This window comes from Furipterus horrens, unplaced genomic scaffold (assembly GCF_987537825.1).
Source record: "Furipterus horrens unplaced genomic scaffold, mFurHor1.1.pri manual_scaffold_16, whole genome shotgun sequence".
Taxonomy (NCBI): Eukaryota; Metazoa; Chordata; class Mammalia; order Chiroptera; family Furipteridae; genus Furipterus; species Furipterus horrens.
This window is the reverse complement of record NW_028327186.1, coordinates 7,243,260-7,267,853: the sequence shown is the minus strand read 5'-3', so window position 1 is coordinate 7,267,853 and position 24,594 is coordinate 7,243,260.

Here is a 24,594-nt window from a genome sequence, read left to right as displayed (position 1 = left end):
GAAACTCCAGCAGCCAATGCTTGCAGGAATAACATGTTCCAAGGTAGTTTTCAGTGTTTTTGCCAGAAATGGGGGCATCAGAATGTAAACTGGAGCAAGCCCTTTGGAAAAATAACGGGGGGCCCAGCAGTGTTCTAGCCGCATGCCTTGGGAAATCTGTTGATCATGCACACCAGCAAAAGAACGTCGTGGCGGTGCCGTCTGCAACAGTGAACAAACTGGCAATAGCACGAATGTCCGTCAGTGGTAGTGCAAGCGATGGTACGGCCACACGATAGAATATTATACAGTAGCGAACATGAGTGGATTATAGCCTCGCATAAAATGGGAGTACTACGGCAATATACAAGTTTTTATATAAAGCTTAAAAACATATGAAACTAAATAATATGCTGCTTAAGGATTTGTGGGCAGAGCTAGTGACTGATGTCAGCACCTCCTTGTGCTTTAGGGGGCCAGGGAGAGCCATGGAGAGACGGGGCTTCCGTTACTCTGTCTCTGCGTCTGTTTCTGAACTTTGTCCTTCAGAAAAATTAACTGCCTTGGCTGGAGTGCTCCTCCTGCCCCATATGCCAACACTGCATTATCATACAGTCCCGGACAAAGATGGGAGGGAAAGAGGGAGGAAGGGAAAGGGAGATGGGGGGGGGGTGCGGAGAGAAGGTGGGGGGAGGGAGGGGTGCATGTGTGGAGGGTGATACGGTTTGAGACTGGAAGAGAGACCCAGGTTTTCTCACCCTACCTACATGTTAAAAAATGCATGTGTGGACAGGGCATTTATTGAGCAATTACTATGTCCCTCTTACTGTGCAAAGCACTTCCTCCTACTTCATCTCAGCTCATCCTCACAGCAGCCCTGCAAGTGCATGTAGTTATCCCCATTTTACAACTTAGAAATGCAAGGCTCTAGGAAGTGAAGGCAGTTCCCCCACATCACTGTGGTGGGGATTAGAACTTTAGTGTTCAGCCTCAAAAACATGGGTGCAGAAGTCCAGAGAATATGTTTGCAAACATCTAGTAGGAAGCAACCTCATTGAAACAATTGCCAGCTCATCCTGGCAACCCCCCTTCCGCATTTTAATTTAATTTTTTTGCCCCAGGGCACAGCAGCCAGAGGGCAAATAAAGCCAATAGCTGCGCTCCCCCGGGATTGGCTCTGGAGGCCCACGCCTCTGAGCAGGTGCTTACAGATGGGGTTGAGCCTGCACATCTGGCAAGCATTAGCTGGTGGGCAGGGCGTGCTATTACACAGCCCTAATGCAGTTTGGGTCTGCTGCATTTTAATAAACCATCCAGAGAAGTATGATTCCTGGCATTTTGTTGGCAGTCAGGGCCTGGAAGAGATAGAAAAATTTCTATCATCATGATGGATTAGGTTATTTTCATCTTGTACAAAGTTGCTCACAGCTGAAAGGTTGGACAAGATAGCTCTTGATTAAATGAAAATTGTGCCTGACTAGTACATAAATTATAAGGGGAGCCGCAGAAGAATCCGAGCGTGCTTTTTATTAGCTCAGCCCCTGTAATGGTTTACCTCTGATTGAGAAGCTTTTCTACCTCGCAGTTGCGTCAGCAGCTACATGGTTGAAAAGTTTCTGTGAACGTTGGGAACCTGAGTTTCAGTGATGGGTATGAGTTGCTTTGGTTATTGCCATTTTCATCCCTGCAAGTTCTCCTGCTTTGTTTTGTGCTTATCAACCCATCAGTCCTGTCTCCTACTCCTCCACACCCAGGGGTTCTATTGTTATATCTGACGGTTTATTTCGTTGGCTCGTGACCCTCGAATCGCCACCTTCATCCTCATCCGTTGCTCCCCTGTTCCTGATACACATGAAGTGTGCAGTTCCCTCTTTCCCCCCGGCTGGGAAGCTAGGACAGTGTGGTCCGATGCAGCCACTTGTATTCTTTCTCCTGGGAGTTTGAAGTTAGGATGGAGTGGTGATGAGTAAGGCCTTTCAACAAAATGTTCCTGGGTCTCCTTCTGGACTCGTGGTGGGACTGCACTCTGGGCTCCACTGGGGTTGGATAGAGCCTTTGAGTAGTTCAGAGCAAGGAATGACGAGCAGGGGTGACATGGCTTATTTGAAGGACACACGAGACCCCCAGAAATCTTTTTTTTCTTGGTATGGCAGCCTGCTGGGGCCCCACAGTAGCTACGGTGAGCAGAGCCCCTACCAACATACCATGGACTACGAAAGAAGGGAGACATAAAACCATGCTGTTTTAAAGCCACTGAGATGGGATTGTGTGTTACTGCAGCAAAGCCTGGTTTATACTAATTGATACACAGGGAGAGAGTGAGAATACAGGTAAGAAAAGGCAGAGTGATCAAAGAGAGTTCTTTTTTAACGAGGAAATGTATGAAGAAGGTCTTTCGCCATGATAACGCGTTCAGGTTATGTCTTGAGATGCCATTTCTTAGGAAACATTTGTTTTATAGGTGCTTCTTGTTGGAGGTCAGGCAAGAGATGGAAGATGCCGAGGGCTGAGAGGTACCCTCGCAGGGCGAAAGCAGGAACGGTGGTCTGTGCAGCTGTGGTCCCTCTGCAACTGGTAAGATGATGCTGGGACCTGGTGAGGGCGGAGGGAGAGGAACGGAAAGAGCGAAGGAGACAGGGACCATGAGGCCAGCAGATGCCTGAGAGGGACTGCCATTCACTCTCCAGGGGCCACGTCAAAAACAAAACAGAGAAGCATTTTGCACTGACCCCCAGCCTCTGAGCATGTTTGTGACCGGCCACCAGAAAGAGTGAACTGCCAGGTGACCTTCGTAACCAGCCCCAGTGTACCTCGAAGCAGAGTAAGTTTCTCAGGGGTATAAACATTTCTAGTTTTTGTGCTAATATTATTGAGAGATTTTGAAGACATGGGGTGAAGCGAAGACATATTTGGACCTGTGCTCAGGCTCCGTCTCAGCTTCTGAATTACAGTGACCATTTTGGGGGTCTGGCTGTTTTCTCTTACAGGGGGCTGCAATTTGAAATGGGATAATATTGGGGGTTGAGCATTTCGCTGCCTTTCATCATTTGAGTCACTTATGGAGTCTCCTAAAGTTAGATGCAGTATTTGTCCCAAGTTTCTGTCTGCTGCCTGCCTCCCGCGGATGTGTTATTGCCCAAAGGCTGCGCTGCTGCTCTTAGCTTCATGCATCAAGTCACGCCTCTCCCATAGCTCTCCCCTAGCTGTGCCGTCCCTTTCTCTGCATCACGCCATTCGCATGACTTACACATGTGTCATGTAGAGAGCCGCATGCAAATGAGGAGCGGGTGCTTGAAGACAAGAGGAAGGAAAGCCTTCCCTTGTTCCAGTCAGTACTTCTTATAGTGGAAACACTTGGACCGAAAGCTGCCAAGATACAAAGGTGGTGGGGGCGGGGGCGGGCCCACGGGCAAGGCAGCAGCACGGTAGGAAGAGGAGCAGCAGCGGGACAAGGAAAGGGATTAAAAATGCCGAGGGTTGGGTCGGGGGAGGCCGCTCCATGTGGCTGTCTGGGCTAAGCCTCAGGGAAGCCAGAGTGGGGTGGAGGGAATTTTCCACAGTTCACAACAGTCCCTCTTGTGAGGGGTGAAGCTGGGATTAGCTGGTCTGATGCCTAGGACTCTGGGCTTGGCTCTGGTCAGCAAGAAAAAGAAAAGACCAAGGATAGAATTTAAGTGGGGAGCTCTTAGTCTTGGCTGAACATTAGAATAACTTGGGGAAATAAAAAAAAAAAAAAATTTCCTGCCTGTACCCTAGAGCAGTGCTTCTTGAACTCTACTGTGCATTAGAATTATCTGGGACTCTGGTTGAAAAACCGATGAATTAGGTCCTCCGTGGGGTCTGAAATTCCGTATGTGTGACAAGCTCTCCACTGACGCAGTAGCTGCTGGCTTGGGGACAGTACTCCAAGTCGCAAGGGCCCGGGGCAATTAAATCTTGGAGGTGGATCGCAGCCATGGATTTTAAAAAAAATGAAAACTCCCCATATTTTTAGGGTGAAGACCCACTGCCTTAGAGCCTGATAAAAGATGGCTTGCAGGAATTGGGGGACCACTATGATGCAAGCTGTCCCCGCTGCAAGAAAATAGCAGATGGTTTGATAGGCGTCACCCCCTGTGTGGAATTAGATGAACCTCTAAGCTTGCTTGGGGGAGTCACAGATAATTCATCACAGCAGATAGCAGCGGCCTCTCTGGGGGAAGAGATTCACTGTGTGGGTTCCGAGTCCTCTCTGCTAAGTGCTTGTCAGGGACTTCCGGAGTCACCAAGTCTTTTAGTGGTGGGAGACCAGGTCACAAAGCTCCCCTCACTCTGGGTCCTCCTAGTTCCTCTGGTTCTCTGTTAGAGATGACTCCATGGGGTTTGTACTCTGGGCTTTAGAGACTTCTCTTTTATCTCCAAAATGGCTCAGCCATGCCTTGGTCAAATGTGTTGAATAGTTTTTACCCCATGAAAGAAGAAATCATATGTGGGACTGTCAACCTAGAACGCAGACACAAAGCAAAATTAAAATAAAAACACGTTGGGAGGAGAAGGAAGTAAAGACAGTGCAGAAACCGAACCAGCGTGGACGGCTGGGAGTCTGCGTGTAGCCCATCAGGTGTCCACCGAGCCTTTCTGGTGCTGCATCCATTTCTGGGCGGTATTTGCTTCATACACTTACCATTCTTCTTCTTCTAGCCACTTAAGTGTCTTGACTATTATTACTTTGATCTGTGTGGGCCTGATGCTGCTCCTCTGGAAGCCAGTTAAGAGTGTACCCCACCTCTCCACCATGTCTCCGGGCCTATAATTCATTCTGAGGTTGATAGCTCTGTCATTCGGTGACTTTGGGTAATAGGCTATTATTCTAGGAATTACCATTATGTTTTATTAATAAGAGCCAGGAGAATTTATAGCGGTGAGACGCTGATAGGTTTGCCAGCGGAGCGCTCATCTCTCCTGTAAAAGGGGGCCTCTGGCTGGCCCACGCGATGGAGAAAGACCACCCACGCTCCCTCCCATCAGCAGCCAGGTGAGCATCGCCCAGACCCTGGCGCTGGGGGCTGCTGGCTAAGTCTGGCTTGGGGCCGCCCTGAAGGGACATGTGTGGGAATGGAGTGTGACATGGACGTCTTGCTGGGAGTGGGGCCGTCACTCATACCTGCAGGTGGGAGCGTAGTCAAAATTCCAAGCAGGAGCAGTGCCTGTCTTCACAGTGTTTTCCATTTTCCTCCCTGATCAAAGAAATAGCTGCTTATTACAACAGACAGACACACTTGGGAAGTACTGAAAAGTAAAGAGTTCAAGAAGTGTACATTTAGAGGCAACCACAAAGCTCGCCTTCTGGCATATTGTCCTCTCATTTTATATTCTTGTGCACTTTTTTTTTTTTTATATAGTTAAGTCCTTTCTATCTATATAACTCTATACACTATTTTGCTTCTGGTGCCACTATACTTACCCAAGTTATTAAACTCTTCTTAAATATTAATTTAGGCGGCTGCATTAATGAACTATCATAGAGTTCAATCCTGGCTTCTTTACCCCTCTGCATAGTCACTGCTTACCAGGAGGGACACGTTCCTCACAGCGGACGCCCGCAGAGCATTGCGCCTGGGGAAATTCCATTGGACATCTGGGTCATACTTGAGCTCCACCCTTGGCTAGATCTGTGGCCAGATGCCCCATCTGGTCATGAGGTAAGAAGGGAGACATAACAACCAGCAATGCAGAGCTGCCGCACCGTTGAAATAAGACCATTGCTGTACAGCATCCAGCATCCAGCGAGTGGTCTTTAATTCAGCACCAGAATTTTGAGTGTCTTTGCATCTGGTGTCCCCTCTGTCTGGAATACATTTTCCCTGGAAATATATGTAGAAATGTGCTTTGTTTCTCTCTTAGAAAAGCTTCCCACGATACTTACTGCCCCTCATTCTTCTGTCTATACTTTATTCCTTATATAACCCTTATCGCTGGTTGGCACATTATCTGGAGATTCATCTGGAGTCTTTTACTTCCTAGACTTGTCTGAGGTGGCAAGACCCAGGGCCCCTGGGGGTGGCCCCAGGCTGGACTTGAATAGGAGGCACGGCACCCAGCAGTTGCGGGGTCTGGCCTGGAGCCCCCTCGGGGTCTGGGTTTTCTTTCTCCTCCCGTCCTTTGCGGTCCTGTTGTCTCTGTGTAAAATGGGTTCATTGAGAGACCGTTGCTCAGAGGTGGTCCTGAGGCTCGAGTGAGGTAAAGCACTTAGAAAGCTTACCTCAGTGTTGGCGCTTCGGAAATGTGCCACCGAAGAGAGCGAGTTCTGTTTTAAAAACCGGTGACGCTCATTCCTCTCCTTTTATCTTCTGGAACAATCCATCACGGAGGTCGTGTTGTTTCTGTGACTCTTCTGTTCCGTAGACAGCTTTTAGGGTCTCCTTTGTGATGAGCATTGTGCCAGGTGCCCGGGCCCCAAAGATGACATGGTACTTTGATCCTCGTCATGGGACATCTTAGCAATTTTAATACAACGCGTAATAAAGTTATATTTCTGTGCTCACAGGTTTTGGACGCAGAGTTAAATCTTACCCTTTTTGGCTAACTGGGGAAGGGCCAGTCTGAATGACAGCATATTTTAGAATAAGCAGTCTCATTACTTGACACATTATAGGAAACGCGATAAACGCAGACTTGAATTAAATTGAACTTAATCTTCCTTAAGTACACACTGTCGTTGAAACTAGGTTAACAAGTGTTATCTGATAAAGAGATCCTTGGTGAGAACCAGTTAAGAATGACTGTAATTAGGGATTGTTTATCATTGTCAATTTAAATCCCGGGGTGTTCCTAAAGTGCTTAGAGGTGCTTAAAGTGTGTTTGCCCTCTTAAGAGGCTTTAAAAGTATTTTTGCTACAATCTTGTTGACACAGTTAATTACCAGTTAGAACAATAGAGATAAAGGCTTTCCTCCCCATTGCGTTGGGGGAAACCTCACTCCTAGCACCATTATTTCCCAAATTCCAGCGTGTGAGATAACAGAGGAATCAAGTGTTGTAGCGGCCTTAGCTCTGGCTAGTAATGAGCTAAAAACACCTTTTCCTCCAGGCATCTCCCCAGCCCTCTGCCCAGTGGTTTTTGTTAAAAATGTTTCCGATGTCTCCATTTTTGCCCCCACGGGGCTGCTTTTCTTGTAAGCTCTCTGAGGCGGCAGCCTCCATCCTGAAATGCACCATTAACTGAGGGGCTATGATTTAATTAAAGTAAAGCAATTAAATACTTTTTTTTTTCCACCACTGTTCCTGACAAGGAAGTCAGTGTGAGCATCGGGTCGGTGGGTTGGAACGTCAAAATGGAAACAAATCTCCCAGGCTGAAAACATTACCTCTCTGGGTGGAGCCTGCTGTACACGACGCCACATCTGTACACAGCTGTGTCTTAAAAACATGCACAGGTTCGTCCACAACGGTTTGTTGAAATACACGGAAGAGGAAAGAGTAGAGAAAAGGGGATTAGAAACGAACCGTGGGTTGTCTGAAAGTGTGGCTCTGGGAATCTTCTGGAAACCTCCAGGGCTTCAGGAATATAGAAGGGGGGCGGAGCTGGGGCTGGCCCGCTTCCCTGCAGGCAGAATTTCATGCTGGTCTCTTTTCTGGACACGAGTCAGGTGTGCTGGGGTTGGCTTGGCCTGCCGGACCACTCTGCCACTTGGCTGCTGTTCTGTTCAGGGCCTTTGCCAGCCCCTGGGGAGATGGAGCTTTGCCCCAGCTTGACTCGCTCTGTCAGCAGGGCGATGCGAACCAAAGAGACCCTTCTTAGAGCCCAGGACGCACACCAGATTCTAATGACATGAATATAACTCTTGTATAAAGCAATTAAAAAAAAAAAAAGGAAAAAGAACAAGATACTTGTTAGAGTTGAAGTGGACTTGAGTTGACCTTGACTTTTCCCTGGCACTCCGTGCACCCAGAGGCTGGAAGGCGCTGCAGGGGGAGCCTGGGCAGTGGCCCTTAAGTGTGGTCCCCCAGACCTGCAGCAGCAGCGTCATCTGGGAACTCGGCAGGAACGCAAATTCTCACCCCATCAGGCTCTCTGGTCCTGAGGCCCTCACGGTGATGCTGACGAACGGGAAACTTGCAAACCTCTGGATTACAGGGGCAGTGACACACCTGGGTTTGAGTCCCCTTTTGTTACACCAAGCCAGGCGGTCTTAACTTCAGAGCCTCAGGTCCTCACCTGTGAGGGGAAGATGCTACTGACCATTTCTTCATTCAACAATATGAGGGGGGACCGCCCAAAACCCAGAATTTATTTATTAAAAGTTGTCTATTCATTGTTATATACTTAAACTTCAGACACTTTTCAAAGTACTCTGCATTTGATGCAATACTCCTATTGAGACGTTTTTTCCACTGCTCAAAACGGGTTTTGAACTCGTCGATTTTGATGCCTTTTAGTGCGTCTGCCATTTTTTGTTTCACTGCTTCCACATTGGCAAAATGTTTTCCTTTGAGGGCTTTTTCATTGGGGAAACAAAGACAGTCAGCTGGGGCGAGATCAGGTGAACAGGGAGGATGGGACACGGGGGTCATTCCGTTTTTGCTCAAAAACTGCTGACTACTTAGTGCAGTGTGGGCAGGTGTGCTTGTAAATCACCCATCATGAAATGGGCAGACGCTTCAAAAAAGTCTTCAAAAAGAAAATAAAGTTCCCTGAAGCTGAGTGCAGCCTCTCACAACAGCACTAGTAGATACACAGATACAGATGGGTTCCCAGAATCACCCAGTGGGGGAAGCCTGTACTGTAAGGGGCCCGCCCTCCAAGGGCAATTCTGGTTTTTTTGGGGGGGTCCCCCCTTGTATGTTTCCCTCACCTGCTGAGTCCAGATAGTGCACTTGACCTGGAGGCACAATGCAAGGGAAATCGGAGGGACCTGAGCTCAGAGAGGTTAAAGTCTGGTGGGGGAAACAGACATGGCATTCAGAACAGGGCCACCCCACCTAGTTTGGGGGCTTGGAGGAGGAGGAGGAGGAGCAGGGGATGAGGAAACGGGGTGGGAGGGCTAAGCAGTCCAGACCAGAGGAAGGTCACCTGCAAGGCCCATGAGTGGATGGCAGGAGCACCCACTGGCTAAGGAAACAATGGTTCCCACACTTGTCTGCACCCTGGAATCACCTCAAAACATACCAATGCCTCAGCCACACCCCTACAGATCGTGGTTGAGTTAAATTTGCTGAAAACCCCGGGGGATTCTAATGTGGGACAAGCTTTGGCATCAGTGAACTAGAAGAAGGCCAGAGTGCATGGAGCCCAGAAGGGGAGGAGGCCAGGCCAGGGTAGGAGGTGTGGGGCCCCCAGGTTGGGGGTCAGGTGCAGGTCCGTCTCCTAAGTGCCCTTGCAGGGCTGTACGCAGGGGGTGACCCAAGAAGGTGGATACTTGGAGAGGATCGCTTTGGTGCGCGTAGAAGATGACTTGGGGGAGGGGTGTTGCGGGCAGTTGGAGGGGGAGGAGGAATTCGTGACGAGCCTTGATTTCTGACTTGCAGATGTGCAACGACTGGCAGAGAGCCAGGTCTGGGAGGAGCCCCGCGCTTGGCTCTGGATGCCCTGAGCTCAATGCCAGTGGCAGAAACGTGCAGCGAACAGAGGGCTGTGTGTCTCGTGCAGCGGGAGGGCGGAGGGCGTGGCTCTAGGGCCCGAATGGCGGCTCCAGAATGCCTGTAACAGTTAAACTCTCTGCGCCTTTCCGCTCTGCCACCTTTGGGCTTACGTTTGTGGCTTTTCAGTCATGGGTGGTCACTGCCCCGACCCCCAGCTCCGCATCCTCATTCAGGAAGAAGCAGGAAGGTAGGAGTAGGGGGAGGGGGTTGGAAACAGGAAACCGTATCAGGGAAGCCCAGGTGTCTCCCAGACCCTCCCTTTGTGCCTTGTTGCCCACAGCTGTGTTCATAGCCACACATGCTGGGAAGACAACGTGGGGAGCACACTGCACCCCAGACAAAACCACGTTTCTCCTCACTGGGGCAAAGAGGAGTGGGTAACCCCACAGTGAGTACACCTAACATGCCGCTTCCAGCCAGGAAGAGGTGCTGGGTGGGCCGCTGAGTGTACATGCCTCTGCAGCCCAGGGGCAGGCGAGGGGTAAAACATTGCACGGCCGTGGTTCTAGGAATAGGACTGGGATCTTTGCAGTCAAGTTAGACTAGACCCTCCGGCTCTTGAGGCTCTAACTCCCTGGCCTGCCTGCCCCTTACCTGGAGTCTCTCTGTCTGCTCAGTAAGGAACGTGACTCTCTGGCAACCCCTCTGCCCCTAAGTTCTTTGCTGGGGCTCCGTCTGGTTCTCTGCTGTTGGCACTACCTCCAGGTAAAGCCAGGTTTACTACAGACGCCTCCCCAGGCCCACGCCCTGGCATCTGGTGTGGGTGAGGGCCGTGCGGTTTGGTGGCAGCTTCGACCTTGTTGATGTGAGCCCCTTGCAGCGTAAGTTACTGGTAGCCCCGTTTGTGCGGCCACTGGGGTCCCCTTGGGTCTGCCACGCCTCCCGACAGGGCCTTGTCTGCAGGGTTTTAATCAGCAGCCCTTTCCCATCATTAGGAAAGACGTTGAATTAGGCTGGCTGATTGCCAAGGAGATGTTGGCCCTTCCAGACCAGAGAGGAGAGGGCTGCTCTCTCTTCAGCTTGTCAGCCTTGTCTTTTTCTTGGAGCACAGAAGCAGCCTGAAGAATGAGAACAAAACACAGACAGACAGAAACAGTGCACACGCTGGGCTGCCCCGCGCTCAGCGAGTGGGAGCCAGGCTCATAAACAGCGCTCTTGTCCACGGGGGCTTTTAACACTTTAGATTTGAACAAGTAAAGAGTTTGCTTTGTAAGCACCAAACCCGAAACGGGCCTTGAAAATTACAGAGGAATTTCTCTGGCTGTCATGACGCTGTCCCCAGATTCGGCAGGCTTAAGGCCCTGAGAATGTCAAGTTGACGCGTCGGACACTTCCTGGGCTGAGACAAAGCGGAGGCCGCCCGTAGCTCACCGGGTCCCTGTCCTGACGAGCAGGTGGGCGCCGAACCTGGGGCCGGCGCTGCAGCCTGAGGCCAGCCCGTGTGGGCACGAGGCCTGGTCGCCCTGGTCGCCGGCCCCGTCCTGCACAATGGCTTCTCTGTCTGCAGGTTTAGGCCTTTGCCCTCGTTCCTGCTTTCTCCCCTGCTTGGTGACAGCACTTACAGTCTTGATTTCTGAAACGCCTCCTGGCCAGTGCTTTTTTCTCTCCATCTTTAGTCAGTGGACATGAGGAATTCACTCTTTCCCCCCGCCTGCCCGCCCCCCGGACCCCAATCTCTGTATTACCCTCGGAGGTCTGTGTAAGGGGTCTCCCAGTACCCTTTCCCCCCCAGATTTCACATTTTTGTCTTCATTCCAGGGGATTTATTTTTAATACAGGTATAAATACTATAAGGTGAGATGACTTTAAAATCTGACCTTGCAAGAACGCCTCAGCTAGGCCCAGGCAGAGACGCTGGAAGCCTTAGAATAGAAGGTGAGAAATAAGAACTGGAGTGTTTCTCAGATGGGGGGATAGAGGCGCAGGGAGGGACATGTGTGACCCCAGACCCCACGGCCAGTAAGTGATGGAGCCATCCTGGACCCCGTGGCCCATTCCCCACATGCCAAGGGCCTGCCATTTGCCAAAACATCTCACCTCTTCACAACAACCCGTGCAGTTACCTTGAACTCAGGTTTGAACTGTGTGGCTCCGTTGAGAAAAGAAATCCGCATATAGACGGACCCACACAGTCCCAACCCATGTTGTTCAAGGGTCTAGTGTATATACGCACGGCACTAACCACGCTCCTCATCTGTGATAACTGCATGCCGCTGGCCATGGCCCAGCTCAGAGAGGCCGGTGGCCTGATCCAGGAGGACAGGTAGGAGCCGACGCTCCTGTGCATGTCCTGCGGCGCTTTCTGTGCCTGATGCATACGATGAATCAGTTCCTTCTTCTGACTCCCGGGGAGGGAGGTGTCTGTATTACCCCAATGTTTCAGAAACAGCCCGGCTCTGACAAGATGCTCTTAACTTCTACGCGACGCTGCCTCTGAGTCAGGCCAGCCGCTGTGCTAGAACCTGGTCCGTGGTGGAGAACAGTTTCGGGCCCCAGGACGGTGCACGGACAGGAAAAACCACATGAGACTCACTCTTCTGATGACATTATCCCAATGTGGGCGCTCTGTGCACTGTGCCATGTAATTGTTCCTGACCAACAGGGACTAGTTAGCTGATGGAGGAAAGCACCTTCCCCGCTCCGTTCTCCCTGTCGGGGGCTCGGCCTTTTAATCCTGCCCTACCCAGTAATTTAGAAGAATAGCAGGAATGATGACAACCAAAGCCAGTTGGATCCGCAGGGAGAGTCCTAGGAGGCAAACTATAATTATCTAAATTGGACTCGGAGAGGGATTTGAGTTTTACAGCCTGATGCTCTGCCACAGAAGGCTGTGTTGCTGATGTCTCTGTTTGCTGAGGGTGTGGCCTGCCCGCAGGGGCCTCCTGGCCCTTTTCCAGCTGATTCCTGAAACTGGGCTCTGCCAGAACCCACTGAGGGAGTTCATTGTCTCAGATGGTGACACTCGAGAGGGCTTCTTCTAGAAACTTCTGGGAGTTTCTTCCCGTGTCTGGGAAGGAAATGTTTAGGCGTTCTCCTAAGTTGCTTTCCCTTCAAGGAGCAAATAGTTCTTGCGTATTTTATCATTCATCAACTTGCTCATGAGGTTTTTAATTTTTCTCACATGGTGGCAAATTTTTACAAAGTGATTTAAAAAAAAGTGGTTTATGTGGTCCTTCCTGAGTTCCTGCTACCTCAGGGCCAGAGAAGACCCCCCCCCAACAGCCCTGAGGGTATCGGGGCAGCCTTATCAGATCAGCACCTCCCTGCTGCTCACAAGCCTCCCGCAGGGCTCCTTCCGAAGAGGCACCTCATTGGAATGACAAACAGCAACCAGAGGGGGACTCTGGGCTTCAGGGTCAGGCAGGCTTGTAGTTAACCTTGGGCTTTGCTCTGTGGCCTGTATAGCCATGTGCTGGGTACCTAACCACCCCGAGTGACCGGTGAGCTCCCCGGGGGCACAGAGGCCTGGGCCCCACCCTGTGCCCACAGCCTCAGCCTGGCTCTCACCTGCCCCAGGCGGTGCCCCTCAAAGGGACCTCAGCCCCCAGGACCAGTTTTTGCTCTAGAAAGCGCAACCATGTCAAATCTGAGAACGAGGTGGCCTCTGCTCCTGTTGTCAAACTGTTTGCAGCCATCCCCCCTCCCGGCCCGTCTGTAACGCCCATTTCCTTCTAGTCCGCCTAGTCTCCTACCTTCTTCACTTCCCCGTCGGCCTTTTTGTTTGTTTGTTTCCTCTGTGTTCTCCTTTGAAAACCCCAGTGACCGTTGTCTCAGCCGGCGTTGAGCTCAGTTTACACTGGAGCCTCTGTCCTCCGTGGCGGTCGTGGCATGAAATCTGCCTGGAGCACGTGTCCAGCACTGTGTTTCTTGGACAGGTCTCCACTTTCTGACCTGCAGAATGGGGATGTGACTGTGGTCTTTCCCCTCTGCACTGCTCCAGGACTGTGCCTGTGCTGACGTAACATGCTATGGGCCGCTAGGACTGTCCTCGGACGTGAAAGCGTGTTGTTACTTGTGCAGATATCAGCAGTGTGCTGAGTAGGGGAAAAATCCCAAGTGCAAAAGAGCAGGAGCAACAGTTCAAAGAGTCTTGGCATTCACCTGCCAAGAAGAGGGACGGGGGTATTTTAAAAATGTGAGCAGTGTATGCAGGACAGAGTCGTGGGAGGGGGTAGAGGGGGCCGGGACGGAAGTGGGGCCTTATACAGCAGAAAAGAACCAGGGAAGGTGGGGTTGGGTTTACGAGGACCCTGTATACCAGAGGTGCTTTGATTTCATCCTGGAGCCAGCGGAAGAGCTGAAGCCACAGGTGAGCTGCGGTGGTTAGCATGGGCACTCACACTGGTCAGGGGCTGGCTAGTGTGGGGGGAGCTCGCGGGGGTGCTGATAGGAAGTGTCTAGCAGAAAGTGCAGACCACGACCCAGAAAAGAGACGGGTTTGATTACCTCAGAACTAAGGCTCTCGGCGTGGCCAACTGGCCAGATGACAGAACGGAAGGACATATACCTAGGCTGTGCAAGAAAACCCTCAAATGAGCAGGAGAAAGATAGCAACTCCTCACGAAATGGGGGAAGGATGTGCACAGGCAATTTTTAGAAAAGACCCCTTCCTCACACCGGACGTAATAAACCCGCGCACAGATGTGTGATATCATCAGTAACCAATCAGATGGAAATGAAACAATGAGATTTCCCCGTGTGTCTGTATCTTTGTGTCTGTTGGGGAGCTGGATCGTGCACGGTGTGTTAGACTGGGCAGCAGGGGCTTAGACTGGAGGCAGCGAGTGCAGTGTGCATGTGCCTTGGGAGCCAGGCTGTAGCTGTGGTCTGAGCAGAGATGTCATTGCAGGGCCTTTTTTAGGGGTGGAGTCCTCCTTCGGGCTTGAGGACCAGGTTGGCGAAGCTCTGTGGGTGCACGTGACGTACCATGCCACGGTCGGGGAAACGCAGATCACATTTACACAAACACAGCTGGGTCCACAGAGCTTAAGGAGAATGCACAGAAGCAAAATGAAACCTTAAACAGTGTGCAGGTCCACACAGCTCTTCAGGACTATGTACAAAGGACTACATATTAACCAGAATAACATAGTTGCCTGTAGGCAGGGAGGAGGCAGATGGGAGTGAGGAATGGAGCAGAAAGGGAATCAGTAGTGAGTGGAAGCGCCTGTGGGCCCGTGTGATCATATTTCATGGGCCAAGTGTGACGATTTCAGTCTACCTGAGGGTACAATAAGCAAACAAGGCCTTTATTTTGAGGAAAAGGATTACCTTTTGTTTGTTCTGGGCTTTATTGGGGCCTGGTAGGATGCCACACGTACTTAAATAATAAAGAATTTTCCTGAAAACCCCCTATCATGTTTGTGGTGTTTTCAGAGCTCTGGGCCGTCAGTGGACCCATTGGAGTGTTATGACAACTATATAAATAGAGTTGGATAGCGGAGATATTTTTAGAAAGTGAGGAGATTGAGCCTCAGATGGGTTAAGTGACTTGCCTGGAGTCACACATCTGGGAAGTGACAGCGTTGTGAGTCAGACCTGGGAATCTTGACCCTTATCCAGAGTCTCAGGTCCCCAGGGAGCATCACTGCACCAAATAGGAAATCTTCGCTTCTTGGAGGAAATCAGAATGTAAAATGGCACTTGGCTGGGACTTTTATTTTTTACATGTACTTTTCTGTTTCCACTGCTTTCATTTCATTTAGGTTTTTTTTTCTTTTCCTTATTATTGAGGGAGACATCTTCTTATTCATTAGACATCCTAAACCAAAGGTTGTTAGCTCACCAGCGTGATAGAGGAGCCTTTACAGAACCACTTGGAGATATTTTTAATTTAGAAATAGCTTTATAATTTTCTTCAGAAATAATTTATGCTCTTGGAACCCTCCTTTGTCCTACCATCCAAAGATTACCACTGCTCAGAGTTTGACTTAAATTCTCCTAGAACACTTTTACCCAAGAAATTGAAAGCTTTTGTTTTACTTTTTTCCTGGAGGGAGGAAAGGAAGTAAAATTGGGTGAGCGTATTGGCAATGGTAATTCTGAGAAGATGGGCCAGTTTAGCTAACTTGGAGGGTAGCCTCCTGAGGCGGGAGATTCAGAAATAGCTGACGTTACCTTCACAAGGCAACTTTACGTTTTTAGACACAGCTGGGCCCTGTGCACCGGAAGCTGAATTCCCTGGAGGGCAGGGCTCTCAAAAGCTCAGACACATGTGAAGTCAGAACAGTCAGGGGGTGGGGTGGGGTGCTGTGAGTTTGCCTGAAAGAGAATTGCAGTCTCCTGACTTGTTATAAATTTAGCTCAGCTTCTAAGAACCATTCCCATCAAAAAAGAGATTTCTGGTTGCTGTGGAACGGGGTTCCCTGTGGGATTTCCCATGTGGAACTAGGCCACAGTCCTTTCTAGGCACTGGGGGGACTGGTTTGTCTTAAGATCGCCCCTCTTTGGACAGTTTGATGACTGGGGACTTAGGTGGTATTATGAACATCTGCTGGTTTTGGAGTTTGCCTCTCAGACATCCATATCCTGTTTTTTTCTGGTATCTATACTCCATTTTTCTTCTGGTTTACCACCTGAGCTGGGTTGCATGGTGTCCCTCCCCTGCAAATTCACGTTTACTTGGAAACTCAGAATGTGACTTTATTTGGAAATAGGGTCTTTGCAGATGTAATTAGTAAAGACGAGCTCATACTGGGTTAGGGTGGGCCCTAAATCTGACGATGGGTGTCATTATCAGAAGGCCATGTGAAGACACAGAGGAACAAGTAGAAGAAAACGGAGGCCGAGAATGGAGTGATAACAGTTACAGGGGAAAGAACACCAGGGATTGCTGGTGACCACCAGGAGCTAGGAGACAGGCAGGGAACAGATTTTCCCTCGGAGCCTCCAGGAGGAACCAACTCCGCCGACACCTTGACTTTGGACTTCCAGCCTCAGGACCGTGATATGATCAATTTCTGTTGCCTAAGCCACCCAGTTTGAGATCCGTTGCTATGACAGTGCTAGGACACGAATACACCGCTCTTCCACTTGGTCACAGTGATTGGGTGGCTGGGCTTCACCTCTGCCCCCCTGGGTGACATGTCACCCAGGGTGGCAGAAGGCATAGCAGGTCACTCAGGGACAGGCACATCACCCACTCTGGGCCAGTAAGAATCAGCGCTGAGGCTATTTCTGGTTTGTTCATGACAGAGAATCTTTTTTAAATTTTTGTCAAAACTGTCAACCTGGAGCTGCTGGAGGAAATTTTTGCCATCACATTCAGAGCCTGACGCAGACCGAAGCCAATGCTGAGGAAAGCAGAACTCGGAAAGACAGGTTCCTGACAGTATTACTTGAGCACCTAGATCCAGCTATGCCTGATCCCCACTGGCTTGTTCAGTGAAGGGAGCCATAATACCCTTTTAAGCCAGTTTCAGTTGGGTTCTTGTCACTTGTAACCAAAGGGTCCTGAGAAATAAGTGTGGCTTAGAGATAAGCATGCATGCTCATGGCCATGGAATGGTTTTTCCCCAGAAGCCCCCAGTGGACCCTGTTAGCTTTGTCATTGCATTTTCTTTGGAAAGATAAGAGAGTGGAAAACTAACATGGAAAAAAAAAAAGAACATAGGAAAAAGAAAAGCAACATTTTCTGACTGCCTCCTACATGCTCAGCCCTGTGCTAATAAGCACTTTAAAGAGTTCTTTCTTTTCTCTTTTTTAACTTCCTGACAATAAAATCTTTCTGTAAGGCTTGTTGCCTATAAGTGACAGAGGCATTTCTGAGACTCAGTGTGCCATTCAGTCTGTTTGGTTTTAAAACTCAGGCATTCACATGGCCTCTTGGTGGTGACAATGTCCCTGGGCCCTGAACCCTGCGTGAACATCTTACGGGGCTTTCTCTTGCTGTGCAGGACGCCCAGCCTGCAGGGGAGCTCCAGGTCCTCCCGTCGGAGCTCAGGTGCTGGGAGCCCTGCCGCCCCATGGACCAGGTGCTGATGGTCACTCTGTCGTGCAGATGAGGACGCAGGCTCAGAGAATGACAGGCCTTTCTCAGTGCCATGCAGTCGGGGCACGGGGTGGTGGTGGAGTGCAGCGGGGAGGTGTTCAAACCTGGGTGTGCTGCGTCCTTGCTCTTCAGAGTGTGGTCTGTGGTCCAGCAGCTTAGACACCATTTGGGGGCTTGTTAGAAATGCAGAATCGCAGCCCCTCCCAGAACCACAGTCCCCCAACTCTGCATTAGAATCGAGACCCCTCATTCCTGCTGGGTCACCATGATCATTTGAAACACTGCACTCTCTAGGGTGGCCCTGCAGATGGGGCCACTCACATGCTGTGTCCCCAGCTGGCCTGTGTTATGGAAAAGCAGAAAGTCTGGTCCTGTGCCTGAGGTGAGCTGATTGAGGGGCCGGGACACCCTGGGCAGAGGAGGGGAAGCTTTGACCTTTCTCCTTGGGGCTGGGAGAGGAGAGGCTGCTGCTGCTGAGCTGAGCGCCCCTCTCCCCGCCGCTGCAGGGCTCCCCCAGCCCACCTCGGCCGGCGGCCGTGTGCTCACCACCTGGGCCCAGCTGGAGGGCCAGCTGCTTCCCACAGCAGCATGGATTCCTTGCTAAGCTGCTCTGGGAACAAAGGGCTCGCAGAGGTCCGCAGCCCTTTTCGGGGGGAGGGGGGAAAGTGAGCGGCACATCTGCCACAAGAAACGTGGGAACAGCTCTTTGCCAGGGGAGCTGGGGGAAATACTCCGTCACTCGTTGGCCTTGAGACTTTGTGGCCGGAGTGCTTTTCATGGCCGTTGGGTCAGTGGCTGCTGTTCGTGGACGTCTGCTGTGCGTGCGTTTCTGCTCCTCATACCGTCACATGCCTGTGGGCACCCGAGGAGGCCGAGGTGCTGTTATTGTCAACTCAAAACAAACTGGGAACCCAGGTTAGAACGCTGAAGTGACTGTCACACAGCCCTGTGTTCCCACCCAGGGCATCAAGCCCCAGAGTCCTGCTTCTATTCAGAGACACTCTCTGATGTCACTGAGCAGGTTGGGCAGCCGAGGAAACGAGGCCAGTCCCCTGGAGAGTGACATTTCTGTGGGTGATGGGGAGGGCCAAATAACGTTATTAAAGAAATCTGTGATCCATTTCTGACAAGCTCACACTTTGAGAAGTGAGGGGCAAGAGCAGAGCACACCCCTGTGTGGCCCTGAAGCTACTTAGCTTTCTGGCCCTTGGTTTCCTTGCTCGTGGGCTCTCTTCCTGGCGGAGAGAGCAGCTAAGAACAGCTCTGCAAAGGCTCAGAGGCATGAAACCGCCTGGCTGTTGTGTGAGAGTCAGGCTTCGCTGCCTAAAGGAGAAAACCAAATAAATGGCTTAAATGAGGCTTACTTTGCTTTCATAAGGAAGTCCAAAAGCAAGCCATTCAGAGCTGGTATGGAGGCAACCTCTTGCTCTCTGCGCGGGCCATCCTTAGCATGCGGCTTCTATCTTCAAGGTCACCAGATCTGCTGGAGCTCTAGCCGGGATGTTTGTACTCCCAGCAGAGAGAAGGGAGGGGGGAAAGGGACAAAAGGTTATACCTTCCGAGTAAATCACCTCCCTAGAAAGACACTTCTCAGGCTCCGCCTGGATTCAGGGGAGGCAGGAAAATACAGTCTTTTAGCCGAGTGTGTTGCAGCCCTGCATAGTCAAGGCCTGTTATTGAGGAGGAAGCAGAGAGTGGGTACTGGGTAGGCTGCCACGGTGCGCTTGGAGGAACGTCAGGTTCGTGGTTCTTGGTATTGCCGGAGCCTAAGGTGCCAGAGGGCACGAGGCAGGAGAAACATGGCGCTGGCGTGCCAGGGAGCCACGGTTCAGGGCACCGGTGGTGGGCGGTGCGGCACCGGGCAATTCTCATGCCTGACGCGGGAAGGGAAAGGTAGGGAAGTGCTGGTGCTCGGACTGAGCCTTCAGGGGGAACCTGCCTGGCAGAGTCCGCGGCGCTGGGGGCTCCTAGCGGCCTCCTTCCCTCCCTCCCACTCTCCCCCATTCTCCACTTGGCTCTCTCTCCCTTCTTCCATCTCACGCAGCCTCTCTCTTGCAGAGTCTACCGTATTTGAACAGGTCAGGAGGAGGAGAGGTCTCAGAAACACGGTCTGGAGGCCTCTCTGTCTTCGGGGCAAGGGAGAGCAGTGAAAGGAGAAGTTACAACTAAGAAGGCTTTTCCAAAGTGTGTTTTTTAGGGCAACCCCACGGACTCTGCCCCCAGGCGGTTCCCCATGAACCAACTTCGGGACATGCTTCTGTGGACATTCACAGTGAGCAGTAGTCGGCTGCGGGCCCCGGGGAGGATGGCAGTGAGGAAGCCCATTCATCGAATCCTTTCCCCAGACATATTCGACCCCGGGACACTGCGAGCCCCAGCGCACCTCCTCGCATCGCAGGCAGCGCCGTCTGGGGGGCAACACTGAACTAGGATGGTCTGAGGTCTTCCTGAACAAGCACAACTATCTGGAGAGGCTCCATTGGGGAGGGGAGTTCCTGTGTGTGGCTCCCCTTGCTTCTGACTAGGTCCGGGGCCCCTCGGTGTTCTCAGCGGCAGGGGGTGAGGTCTGAGATCCACGCGTGCGGGGGCCGCGTGGAACCGGAGCTTATCGGCGGTGACTCATGAGGGCCTGCCTTTGGGACTTGACCGGTAGACGTGAGTCATGGCCATATGGAAGCCTTATTCACATCCACCTCCCTTTGGTCCCTAATCCTTTGTAATGCCCTGGTTTCATGATGTAACTTCAGGGGAATGAAGCTCGGACAGCAGAGTGATGTCATGAATCTCACTCAGCCTCAGTTAAAGCCTTCTGTTAGCATGACATCTGAGCGTGTCAGTTTCCCAGGGCGGCCGTGGCAGGTGGCTGGGCACGTCCAGACACGGGTACGTTGTTTGGGGAGGAAACGCGCTCGATGGGTTTCGTTCTGGGTTTTATTCCAGTCCTTGGCGCTGAACATCTAGGGCTTCGTGGACGGCACACTTCGCCAGCATTTCCTGGCTCAGCTGTTCACTCAGAGCCAGGAGGGCGACTTTGCCTAAAGGCACCCGGACTGGGCCGTTTTCTTCTCTTTTGAATTCCGCAACTGGTCCTTTCTTCCTACAGCTACTCTCTTTTAAAAAAGAAATCTGCTTGTACAAATTCAGAACTCGTAAACGACTTTGATGAGCAGTTCTGGGTCAGTATACCACCTTTCAGAGCCGTATTAACTTTAAGAGGATTTCAGGGGGCACTTCTTTGGCCCAACTGAGTGACGTAAGTAGTTGGGATTTTGCCTCTGTGCCACGGAGATGACAACCGAGTAGCCTCCAACTGGTTGGTGAAACTAAGCTATTCTGGGGTCACCAGGTCCAGATGTGTTCTTGTTTATTCTCAGATGTATAATCTGAGAAGCTTCTGGAATAGGTGAGCGTGTCCTTCGCCCGGGACATAACTAAGCCCAGCTGCTTCCCCTTCCTCCCCGCCACACCTCCTCCTGGGGTGGCAGCCATCCTGCCTCCCGTGGCTTCTGTCTTTGACCCGAGAACATGACGGCCGCGGCGGGGCCGGCAGCGCAGGGCAGGGAGCGTGTGCACGCCCTGCGGGTCCTGTGCTGCCCTGGGCGCAGCGGTGGCCGGAGCAGCACCCACCGTGAGCCGTGAGCCGTGAGCCGTGAGCCGAAGCGGAGGCGCCCTGGGAGCAGCCCGGCCCCTTCTCCCGGCTGCGTCTCGGGGTCCTCAGCCAGCCGTTCTGACCTGCTCTTCCCTAGATGCTGCGGCGTCACGTTCCCGCCCTCCGCATTCGTCACCGGGGCCTTTGTGTTCATTCTGTCGTCACGCACACGGCCCTCTTCCGAGCCCCTCGAGAGAGGCGAGAGTCGCCGCTCAGAGTCACCGACCTACACTGGGCGAGGCGGGACTGGGCCCGGAAGTATCTGCCCACACTGCCTGGTCCTGCCCTCACCTCAGCAGTCTGACGACAAGTCGGTAGCATCTCCAGATTAAAAGTGAGACATTTGGGACTTGAGAGGGTAAATACTTTGCCCAGGGTCTGCTAGCCAATGAGCAGTGGCGTGAGGACCCGCTCCCTCAGTGAAGCATTTACAGACCACTTGCTTTGGCCCAGGCACAGAACAAGCTTCCGGGATAGAGACCTGAATACGACCGGACACGGGACTTCAGTGGGAGAACGAGACAGGCGAATCAAGGATTGCACAAAGCATGGTGACCCTGGGGTGGGGGTCCTGGGTGTGGGTAGGGGGCATCATCCCGGCCAGACCACGCAGCCTGCTCACTCTTCTCCCGAAGCCCTTACGGCCCCACCCTGGGTTCCCACAGCTTGCTGGAACACGGTTTGAGAACCTCTGATACATTCTTCGACCTATTTCTTAAAAATACTAGCAATCGCAGTCTATTTTTTTTTAATTAATTAATTTGTTTATTTATTTATTTATTTAGAGGGGAAAGGAGAAAGAGAGGGAGAGAAACATCACTGTGTGGTTGCCTCTCACTTGTGCCCCCAACTGGGGACCTGACCGCAGTCTATTTAACAAACTAGTTTATTACAGATCTTCCATCCAGAAGAATTCTAAATGACGTATAAAAATACTTGGCTCTTCACCAGTTAGAACATATCGTCCGCTGCGTGAGTACAGGCTACGCACAGTGACTTCTTCCCCAGTGTGGAAGGGCAGGAAAGCAGAGCCTTTTGGCCGTAGAGAAGCCTGGCAGACACGTCCTCTGCCCGGAGGTCAAGGGTGGTGAGTCAGGCTGATAGGATGTACCCTTGACACGACGTGGTGAGAATGGCATTTTACCCCTGTGGCCTTCTTCTCAAACCTGCATAACCACAGCCATAGCAGGAAGAAATGTAGAGCAATCCCAGCTGAGGGACATCTCACAGAATAACTGATCAGAGCTTCTCTCAAATCTGCCAAGGTCACCAGACGCAATGACAGTCTGAGAAACTGTCAGAGCCGAGGCAGCGTGCGATCCCAGAAGGGCTCCTGGGACAGAAAAAAGAGACTGCTTCTAAACCAATGACCTGTGAGTCAAGTTATAGACTGCAGTTAACAATGCATTGGTTTCAATTCTTTAATTGTAACAAGGGTACCACATTAATGTAAGGTGGCGCAGGATACATGGGGCCTCTGTGTACTGGTGCTGATTTTTAAAAAATCCACTCTAGAACTAAAAGTTTGTTTTTCAAAAAAGTTCTATTCCATTACGTAATATTTTCTACTGAAGGAAAGGGGTATTTTTAATTCAGTTGAGTTCTTTCTCGTCATACACGGAGGCTAAAGGGATTTAAAACACTGTGACGAAGGTCCGGGCATTCACTTGTCTAATCCACACGTCTTACTTTACTGGCTTGGGGTACAGAGCAAGGTCACACCGTGGTAAATAGACATGGGCAGCTTGGTGCTGTCTACACGAGGGAGGTGACCCGTGGCCATCTGGGCAAGGTGGGGCGAGGCCTGTGCATCTTGGCTTCAGGCCTGGGCTCCTTCAGTTCCCCAGCACTCCCCTGAACACACGGCCATTCCCGGGTGTCCTCAGGGGTCCTGGTGGCCAAGTCAGGAAACCTCTCCCGACTCAGCCACCTGCAGTCCCTGGACCAGGCAGTGTGGGTCACATACTTCCGGGCCGGGCCTGGCCCAGCGTAAGTCAACGATCCTGAGCAGCTATTCTCGCCTCTCTCTAGGGGGCTCGGAAGAGGGCCATGTGAGTGACGACAGAATGAACACATGAAATAAAAACCTTGTCCTTTCCCCTCAATTGCAAGCCTGCCCATTTCCTGCTCCAGCGTGAGTGATATTCCTGCCCCTTTTTCCCTCAGGGGATCGCTTCTCTTGATTTTCCTGCTATTTTCGCTCTGTCGTGGGTGGAGAAAGCCAGTGTGGCTTTGAGGGAGAGGGGTGATTAGTGTCTTTTAACAGACCCGGGAGGCCCCAGGGAGACAGGGTGTTCCCAGAGGAGGAAGGCCTTGGGTTCCGGGGCTGCTTTGCCTCGCTTTGGGGCTTTCAGTATCGTCTTTAATTTTCCTGGGCTTCAGTGTTCTCATCTGCAAACTAAGGAGAGACGGGGGGTGGGCACCGATGACCCTGATCGTTCCATGTGCCCTCTGTTCCATGCAGTGGTGCTCCCAGCGGCCGGCCGCTGCAGGACGGCACCGTTGAAGCTTTACCGATAACAGTCGGCCAGCAGGTCTCTTGTATGTTGTATGTAATACATACCGTATGACAGTAAAGTAAACAGGAGCCAAGAAAATATTAAGAAAACTGTAAGGAGGAGAGAACACATCTGCACCATTTATTGGAAAAAGCCAACAAACAGCGACGTCTAAGTGGACCCGTGCCGTGGACACCCATGCTGCTCAAGGGCCCACTGAGTGCCTCGCAGGCGTGGGTGCCGACTCAGCCTCAGGAGTGGGCATGGCTCTGACCCCACCTTCACCCGGCGCCCGAGCCCGGGCCGAGGCACCGTTGCTTCAGGAGAGCACTGTCCCCGAAGGCTGAGAGCCTTTCCGAGGAGCAAGCAGCCCCCTCCCCCACCAGAGAGCACATTTAACCGCCCAGGCTTAGACTTCACGTTTTTTGTTTGCAGAAGCCCAAGTCCTTTCACTTTTCCCCTCCAAAGCGATGAAAAGGAGTCTGGCTGCCGGGACAAGTCCCAGGGAAGATGAAAGCAGCTTTCCTGAGGTTCAATTCTCCCAGAAACAATCTTCCTCTTCCCGCCTTCCCCCCAACCCTCTCCCCACCCCCGACCTTCAATGCACCCAAGTGTATATTGTTTTTAAATGTCAAAGGAAGAAGGAAAAGAAAAGGGAGAGTGAGAGAAGCTGCTTTGGCTCCTGAATGTCACATTCTGGTGAGGGAAACGGGGCAGAAAGAACCAGTGGCAGAATTAAAGAGATGCAGATTTTTTTTGTCTCCTGTTGCCTATTCAGGTCTCCCACTCAGCCCCTTGGCTCCCTCCTCTCCCTCCCCCTTCCCTCCGTGGCTGCACTGAAATGTCATGCAGCAGTGT